Source organism: Amblyomma americanum, chromosome 1, assembly GCF_052857255.1.
Source record: "Amblyomma americanum isolate KBUSLIRL-KWMA chromosome 1, ASM5285725v1, whole genome shotgun sequence".
In the NCBI taxonomy this organism is placed as follows: domain Eukaryota; kingdom Metazoa; phylum Arthropoda; class Arachnida; order Ixodida; family Ixodidae; genus Amblyomma; species Amblyomma americanum.
Window position 1 is genome coordinate 261,916,734 of NC_135497.1, and position 10,000 is coordinate 261,926,733.

The following is a 10,000-nucleotide window of genomic DNA, read 5'->3' on the forward strand; positions in this document are numbered from 1 at the left end:
ATTTCCGTAAGAGTGCCACCTGATCACAACGAGATGCTGGCTTATTCACTGCTGGCTGACTATTTCTTTTCTTTGCTTATACGTTTGGCTCCCGCAGTCAGACATTTATTGAGTGCATGGTCCACAGCACTCTGCTGCATGTCATCGTTCGAGCTCTTGGGTAGCAGCTTGAGCTCAGATAGAGAAGGAAAACCCCGTAGTCGCAAAACAAAATAAAAAGTACAGCCGCGATCAAAGATACGCGGCCCACGGCTCCGGTGCAAGGAGCGGCTGCTGGGCCGCAACGCGGCGCTGCTACCTCCGTCGGGCGCTCGCTCCGAGGGTGCACAGAGTGACGACAAAGCTTCTCCCTCACTGTATTCTGAACACGCCACACGGCTGATAAATGTCAAGTGCGGCGTTCAGCTCTTTCGCGGCTGACTGTCAGTGTGAAGGGGCGCGTCTCCGCTTTGCGTCGTTTGCCAGCCTTAATGAAAAGTGCGCGCGGTTCGCCGTTGCCGCCTCGACACTGCTTCGCTCTCGTATGCCCCGCGCGCCCATGCGTGGTGAGCCTTGGTGCACGGACATTACGGTGCTCAAGAAATAGGGCAGAACAAGTTATTGTCGCGTCAGGACCCCGGTCTGTGAACTCGGTGAAGCCCTGTTCGGTTTCTGGTAGTGTGTTAGTCGTAATTTTGTTGCAGCTGGAGCCTGCTTAGATTTTTTTTAGCTTTAAATTAGCGATTTTAAAGGATCGAGCTCCAGCTACTAATTAGGGTTAACCCGACCAAGAGCCGGGCACAGGAGCGCAGCGTACACGGACGCGAGACGCGCGTAATCATGGAATGCGAACCGAACTCGGACGCTTCGCACTGCCGAACGCGCGCCTGCCGTAGCCGGTCCGTGGATAGGGAAGACTAGATATTCGAGTAGGCGCTGAAAGTCACACGCAGCACGCATTGCAGAGCCCTCTTTCGTACTGACCGTGAGCCGTGAAACAGCTGAACGCTGCACTTCACATTCATCAACCGTGTGGCGTGCTCAGGTGTGAGTGAGGGCGAAGCTTTGTCGTCACTCTCTCCACCCTCGCAGTGAGCGCCCGGCGCAGGTAGCAGCGCCGCGGTGCGGCCCCGCAGGCGCTTCTTGCGCCGGAGCCGTGAGCCACGTATTTTTGACCGCGGCTGTACAATGGGTTTCGCATGCTTCTCTAACGCCTATAGATCGAGACAGCGCTTGCTGGGAAACGTGTTTCTAGCACGTTTTTAACAAGCCACGCTTCACATTTTATCCGTACGGCAAATATGTTTGGCCGCGTGGTATAGCTAACACGCGGTGTGGCCTGCATTCGCTCTTGGTCGAAATGTAGAGGTGAGAAACTGGCGAACATCTGCTCCGAGCAGCGCATCGTGCATCTCGCATTTGTATCTCGCGTCCACCGCCGTGTTACGGTCATGAACGGCTTCTCAGCCTTTTGCTTAGAGGTGCGAGTCAGGTGGGCGAATGAGGTTGGAAAGTTTTCAGTGTTAAGGTGGCCTCACCTCTTACTGGACCGGGTTAATTTGGGGGTATGGGCGAGGCCTTTGCCCTGCAATGGACGTAGTTAGACTGATGATGATGGTTGAAGAGCCGCTCATTTCTCATCGCGTCCCACAGCCAGTTCATGCATGTTGATAAGTACTCTCAGTCATTTACATCTACAGCTCACAGTCACTCAACAGTGGCGTCCGACGCAGTGACGCAGTAACGTCACCGGCACCGGTAGATTGCATAGGCAACCTACAACGCAGTTTTTTGTGTCGACAGCAGAGTCATAACTCATAGTCTATAGCGAGCGGAGAAGGCAGCTTTGCTTAAGCAATGTGTCCTACGCAATGCCCCTGTGTTCGCGCGTGTTTTGTAGTGTCCGCGTTAATTAGTTCTCTCCTAGTCTGATAGTTTTTGTGGGTGGTTGGCTCGCAGCGCCCAGGAAATAATGCCTGTGCCAATGCTAGCGTCCTCGTTGCTTGCATCCGCCTGACCGACCTCACCTGGAATGCGCGACATCATTGGAAAGCAAATGAAATTAAAAACAAATGTTTGCACTGAGATGTCGAGAACAGGCGAAGATTCGAAGGAGATACGCCGTACACGCTACGTATTCACAGCTGCCACGTAAACGCTCAGAATTGACGTAAAAAAAAGGAGAACATAAAGGTTATTCAGTGACAATCGTCCTTGTGTTGTTCCTTGTGTATGCATAAGATCAAAGCACTGAACAGCACGCATGCATTCCTGCAGTGTAGTAATCTAGCACAGCACGGATGATTCCGGAAATGTTTGTCTCTACATATTTTTATTTTAAAAAGGGCGAGAAACGCGTTGACGCAGTCTGGGGATGTGGGTTGTACAGCAAGGTGGACTTATTGTACGCGATAGAGCTGAAGTAATAGACGATTAATAGGTGAAATTACCAAATTTTAACTTTTGTTCTTAAGTTGTAAGGTCATATTGCGAAATTGAAGGCGTCAGCATCGAAGGTGAGCTAACTTTTTTTTAAGTTTTTGAATGGGCATTTTGATTCGAAATGTCGGGGGTCAAAAACGCGATTTTGAAAACTCGTTACGTTGGCTTTCCCACTTGGCAAATTTATAAAATAGCGTCGCTCGCATGTCTTATGCAGCAAATACAGACGCAGTATGTGCATTTTATGATGCCGAAGACGTCAACATTTCTACCACGTTGCCACGCACAGCGACGTGGGAAAGCCAACTCAAACAGTTTTCAAAAGCGCATGTTTGGCGCTTGGTATCTCGAACCGCAACGCCGATTCCTAAAATTAAAAAACTTGGCTCGCCTTCCCTGCTGGTAGCCATCATTTGAAAATTATGAGCTTTCGCCTTGGAACCTAAGCTTCAAATTTTGATTAGCTAAATATCGTAATTGCCCATTAATCGAGCTCCATCACATGCATAATGTCTGAATTGCTGTACAAGCCACATGAACAGACTGCCCCTACGTACCTCACGCTGTATAAAATAGAAATCTGTTACTATTTTTTTAAATACTACGGAATAAACTATAAACTTTTTATGCAGATCTACACGCCCGCACATGACCCTTGTTTTATTTACTCCTGTGAAATACATGCGGAAAAAATGTCGTTTCTGTTCGCGAACTCCCTTGTGCCTCAAAAGGCGTAGCGTTCCCGCTACCCTTGTGGCCGAGCTCAGACCAGAACATTAACGGCTGCGCAACGATGCCCTCGCAGTCGCTGTAATACATGCTGTGCGGTAGGGTAAAAGGTAGTGTAAACTGATTTTTGCTCAAAAAAAAAAATAGCGGCGTTGTTTTTCGGTCTGCTTGTAACTCAAGAGAACAACAACGTAACCTTAGACTTCATCCACGACAACACTGGAATTGTGCCGCGGGCTCTTGGATGTTACACAGCATAGCCACGCTTTCTCTTTCCTGCACGCTACGTCTTCGTCGACGCTGCTTCACTCTGCAGTGATCGAAAGACAGTTAATTAACTCGAGATAACGTGCGCAAAGCAACCAGGAAACTATGCAGCGGCAGCTACACTATTTTTTCATAACCTGCGCTGCGATACTCCTTCATGATATGTTTTCTTGAAGAAAAAAGAAATTTCCATTCCGGTTTAGATTATTTCAGTATGATTCAACCTCGTTTCAAGTTTCATTTCATTCAAGCAGACCAGCAAAAATGCAACCGCAGTGCATGAGTAAATATTATCTCAGTCCGTCCCAATCCATAGGTTTTGTAAGTACAAAAAAACATGTTTCTAATTAAATATTTCAAAAATTGCTGTTTTTTTTAGCACGTTAGATAGTTTCTGGGATATTTTTCCCTTGAAGAATTCGATATATCGCTGTTCACTGCACGCGCAGGGTGTTCGAGGTCTCGAAGCGTGACTGCGTTGCCATGGTGCGTATCTACATCCGGGAATACACCTTGACGACCGACGGATGGCTCAATGTCCTGGAGGTGGTGAGTTGCAACAAACATTCCCACTGGACCGTGAAGTTTGTCGCTGGCATCGGTAGTGTTATCGTCAGAACACCGGCATAGCAGACCAAACTGAGAGAAGCCGATGCGTTATTCTCTCATAACTAACGCAGTGTACCTCTCGCATATGCTTGACAAATGAGTTCTAGCCAGACACAAAACACACTTGCGCAACCAATGCACACACTGACGGGAACACTGCAGAGCGGATCTACATCCGCTCATGTGAAACTGCACAGCGTCCTAACGAGGGAGACACGCAATTCGGCACATACCGCATACCAGATGACAATACGAGCCTCCTAGCAATTAAGATACAATTTAGCACCGCAACCCAAAGCGCCATTGCGACATATGTTGTTCACAGCGACCTGCTTAGAGTACTTCGAGAGAGATATACTGCCCTAGGCTATGACAACACACTTAAATGACGCAGTTATAGCGAGAAACAAGGCTACGCGCAAGTCATAAGATCAGGAAAATAACAGACAAGAAGCTGTTCAGTGCCCCGAAACCCCGTAACCCCCCCCCCCCCCCCTCTTCTGTGCTATTTCCCAAACAGCGACCAAGAGCCCTCCTCTTGGAATGAAGGCTTTATTCATCGATTCATTTTTGCAACTTTTCAGTAAGCTTGTATGTCAGACAATCGGTACATATCGTCGAGGTGTCCATTTAGAGCTATCAATGAGTGAGCGAACAGAAGAAAAATGCAATATAAACCAATTAGTTTGCTATGCATGTATTCAATGCTGTAGCTCCCACAGCCCAAGCAGGAGGGCAAAAAAGGGGCAAAACTCAATTTTCTTGCCTCTCATCATTTCAAGAATTCTACCCGATGTATCTTATTTAATTCACGCAAGTTAACTCAGGCGAAGAGAGTGTGGTTCGGAAAGCGAAATCATGCTGAAGATAATGAAACCAAATGGCTAAAAGAAATGTCATCGCTTTGTTAAAAAGGCGCAGCCACAAAATTTAGAACGCAAACAAACCGTATCATTTATTTAATGGGCGTAAGGAGATGCCTTCAAGCAAGTTTCAGTCTCAGATGTTGAGTGGAACATAAGTTATTATAATTTTGAATGTTGTCCGAGATGCCACTGGGCATTTCCACCCGCATCGAGTGACGTTATGGTGCACTCGCCCATGACGTCAATTGTGACGTGATAACTGTGACGTCACCGAACCTAGTGGTTGGTCACAGAAACAACCAGTGCTTGCTGGCGATGCCGACGCCATGAAGAATGTGGTAGTCCAGGTCGGCCGGTCGGCCGTGACGTCAAGGTGCACTTCAGCGCTGGCGCCGACAGAAACCGACACTGCCGGTACAAAATCGTTTGCAATTAATTATTAACGTTGCGCACTGGTGTTTTAAGCTCATTTTAATGATTACTGGGGCCGGAGATCTCTTCCAAGTTTAAAAAACTGACGCCCAAGAATTTTGTGCCTGTGCCCCTTTAAGAAAGTTGCCTGTCGCGAAGATTACCGTCAAGTGGAAATGAGGGCATTTAACAAGGACAGAAACCCAACGAAGAAGACCCATAGAAATTCTGCTTGGTTCAAGCTCTGACGCGAATGATTGTATGAGCTGGACGCTTAACGAGCTTTGTTTTGCATGGGTCGCGCCTGTGCGTCGATATTCATAATTAAATACGAATATTTGAGGAAGTATCTCGCCTCGGATCCTCAATGTGTGATCAGGTCAGCTGCCAATAGCGGGAAACGTGAACTATGACCTCGTCTTGAGTTGCGCTTCGTAGCGTTACAAAGCAACGCTGTGTGCTGCAACTAAGAAACGAGCCACTATAGTGCCTGAATACTGCTTCCGCCTTTTTCAGCATCCTGTTCCGGCAGCTTAGCACGCACCCTGCCTCGCCTTGTATACTGCGCTCCCACCAGATCCCACATGCTGTGGGTCATTTTGGTAACCGCTGTTGGACCTTACTTCAGGAAAAGCAGATCAAGGAAAAACACAGGCTTTACGTGTGTTTTCTTCCTGTATTTTTGCATGTGTTGGACAAATTTTCTTAAAATGACGCTGTTCCCCAACAGCGACACTACTACCCATCACACAAAGTGATTTCTTTGAACTTTTACAGATTTTTATTCTTAAATTCCTGAGAGATACATCGGTGCGATCTGTCGAGCTCGACTGTTCAGCAAGGTGGACATTATGGATCAACAATTACAAAATTAATTAACCTTAATGAACCAATAAACTTCTTGTTTTTTATTTTAGGAGGCAAGGTTATGTTGCGAAATTGATTGCCGTCACCGCCGAGGGTGAGACCTGTTTTTAACTTTTCTTAATCAGCAATTTGTTTCGAAATATCTCAAACGTCAAAATTATGCGGACTGAAAGCTCGTTGAGTTGGCTTTTTCACATTGCATATTTATAAAATGAAATCTCTGCCACTTCTTATGCACCAAATGCAGGTGCAGTCAGCGCTTTGATGATTTAGAAGAAGTTAACTTGATTTCGGCGACGATATCTAGCGCAGCGACGCCATTTTATAGCTAGGCAATGCGGCAAAGGCAACTCAACATGCGCTCATTTGGGCATTCTTGACGTTGAATATGTTGAAACACATTGCCGATTAAGAAATTTTAAAAACAGAGCTCACCTTCGATGTTGACGACCATAAATTTCTCAATATAACCTTGCCCTCTAAAACCAAGACTAAAAGTTTATTCGTTCATTTAAGTTCATTAATAGCTTAATTATTGATCCATATGAAGTAAATTAAGTCCGCCTTGCTGTACAATCGAGCTCAATAGAGTTTTAAAATAAAAATTCGTACAATTTAAAAAGTCACCCTGTATATCGATATTTATATGAGATATGTTGGTAATGACATCACGGATAATTGCGCTGATCGCCGGAGGTACGATGGGCCACAAGAAAGACGAGTGAAACATAAGCACGTGAACGCGCAAACCTGTGAGCTTACATGGCCTAGAAATTTCGAAAGTCCAGCTTGTGGACGCAGTGAGAATATGCAAGAATGCCCTTAATATACGTGCAAGCACCCGCTGTTCTATAAGCAGCGCTTCACATACTGCCGGTCAAATATCCGAAAAAAAAAAGCTGGTTTTGAACCATACCAAAGTACATTTTTTTTATTTTGAGCGCCGCCCCACCATCTTGGGGATCCGCAAGTTAGAAGAAAAAAGGAAATGTTTTCTAAATTTTATATTCTCTTTTATTTCAACATCTTTTGTGACAAATTCTCTGTGCAGAGCATGTTTATGCAAAATCGTTCCACTAGGAGGCCCCGAAGTCGAAACTGAGAACAGCGCCTCCTATGATTAAAAACAAGAGTACCAGGGGCGTATTTATGGGCCTTTCTTGGAGACAACAATTCGGCGGGGGGGGGGGGGGGGGGGGGGGGGGTCATTTGCACCATGTATGTACCTCTTGGACCTTTTTGGTAGGCAGAATGGGGTTCAGTATAGTTTTCCTGTAAAAAATGTCTCACTTGTGGGACTGGTGAGAGGTGGACCTCCCCCCCCCCCCCTCATAAATCCGCCCCTACAGAGCACACACAACAGTCTGAGGTGATAGCGTTAATTAGAAAACAGCAAGCGACAAAGGCAAAATAAACGCACAGTTGTATCTCGTTCAATGAAGCGAATACCGAAAGGTCACAACATTACCAGCCAGGATGCAGGAAAATAGCGTTCATATTGCCAAGTGCCGCTTTCCAAAGCGTCCCTCATAGCCTGAGTCGTTTTGGGATGTTAAACCCCATTAACGAAACCAAACCAAACCGCTTTCCCAAGGATGTAGAACAACATCTTGTCTCTCCTCATGAGCGCACGCTATCAACCGCCCCTGAGCGCTTTCGATTAATCGTACAGTTAAACACGGTGTCAATACCGTATTTGCTGGAACTTCGCTCGTGTGTCCCGATTGCCAGTGTGCGTGGTGTGTTTGGGGCGCTGATGGTGGGCACCTTCCTGTGGGTGGCGTACGGCACTCTGGGCGCGACCACCTCCAGCGAGCGATTCCTGCACGGCTGCGCGTGCGCATTCTCCGCCAACGGGTGCGTGTTCCTCTGCTCGTCCATGCTGAGCCTCCCCACGGCGCTCATGCTGCCCAAGTTATTCTACGTGAGTGCGCCCATCGCATAGTGTCGCCCGCTCGGCTCGGAGCCTGGTCGATGTGTGGCGCTCTCCTTTCGAATACTGCGCCGTAGGTTGCACTGAGACAGATTCCTCGACACAATTAGAAACCAGCACTTTTGTTTTTCACGAGGTAACCTCTTTTTTAACGCTGATACACGTTACATATTGTTGTCTGATCAAGTTGCGTGTTAAATCCCGATACCAGTGAAAACTGAGCTTCTAATTTTCTGCGAACTTTTTTTTTCGTGAGTTATTACTTCACATACAGGTGCAGGTGGTTAAAATAAAACAGGTGTACAATACTGTGGCCTGCTTGTATCACGAATGTGCAGGGCAGCTAAGCTTTCCCTGCATTGGCTGTTCTGCACTGGCTGTTCTGCATTGGCTGTTCTGTTCTGGCGAAACTTCTAAACAGCCTAGTTTTGTACTGCATAGGCTTAGAAATGTCCTCTCTTGAATGCACTCTTATTTATCGGCAACTTCTAAATATAATTTGAAAGGAGAGAACCGTTAAAAGCCTCGACGCAGGTGCATTCTCACTTGTCCACGTTATCGCGATTCGCTAGCGCTGAAAACTCAGGGTTTTGTTGAGTGGTTAACATACTTTTTCTGTCCATAACATTGCTTTTAACGCGTGCGTGCCCCTTTCCTCATCTTTCAGTACACCATGTTCTAATTAATAGCAGCCGTCTGTTATATTTGCGGTGGGGTCGGCAGCGTCGGCAACGCCTCGGTCATCGACGGGGTGAGTGACACTCCGTTGTATTGAGCAGCCCGAGTGTCAGACGTTCATGCGGTTACCGATGGTAGTGCCACTGGTTTGTGGTTTGTGCTTGGATGCGCGTTAGTGTCGGCAGGTTCCTTGAACAGCGCAAATCTAACCACTTAATTATGCGAACAATGAGCGGCGATTCGCTTTCTCTTGAAAACACACCTACGTATACGGGTGCCGTGTGGCGTGGCGTGAGTTGAACTAACTTTAATGAAGCTCACACACTCAGCATTTAACGCAATGAAGGACCAGAGCGCATGCCGGTGGGATATTTCGGTAGATTATGGAGAGCAGACTGCATGCTATCGTCTATTTAATAATCTGTATTCGCTGTCTCGCTGCGGGCTGCGGGCTGCGGGACGAAGCACGCAAAACCGTACGTGCGGTGTGCCACGGGTGTGGTATACGAAATCCCCCTTAAGTGTGGCAAAGTATATGTCGGGTAGACTGGCCGCTGTGTGAACGAACGTGCCAGGGAACATGAACGTTCACCTGGTAACGTTTCCGACTCGTTTGAAAATCTACCCGCCCACTGCCACTCGTGCAAAGATGAGAACGACCAAAACTGTGAGCCACGACTTGAGAGTATCAAAATTCTAAGCCGAAGTAAGGACAGATTAGCTCGCGATTTTTCCGAAGCGTTTTCTATCAAACAAAGAGGCGGAACACGCGTCAGCACCACATCAGTCTCCCTGCGAGACAGCGAATACAGATTATCAAATAGACGATAGCATGCAGTGTTCTCTCTCTTATCTACCAGAAATATCCCACCCGCATGCGCTCCGGTCCTTCATTGTGTCAAATGCTGCATGTGTCAGCTTCATTAAAGTTAGTTGGAGTCAGCGCCCGTCCTGTGTGCTTCATTTTTTCTGTGTCCTCGTTTTTGTAGCGGTGAAAAAACTTCTTCAAGAAACCATGCTTCCCCAACTAGCCCCACAGCGTGTTTTGTTAGGTTGGATAAGCCTTGCGGATTCGGCCAGCAACTTCTCCACAGTAGCGAGCGACACTTCTGTTAAATAAGACCCAGAAATCAGGAACATACTTTATACCTCGCTGATCTATATCGCTATACACACAATCCCCCATAATAGTCAACTCTTGGTCTGCTGTCGTCATCTG

At 47.0% G+C, this 10,000-nt stretch overlaps 1 pseudogene; it reads left to right on the forward strand.

The window, feature by feature from the left end:
- The window catches only part of LOC144096770 (uncharacterized), a 13,877-nt pseudogene that overhangs the window by 72 nt on the left and 3,805 nt on the right, over window positions 1-10,000 (forward strand).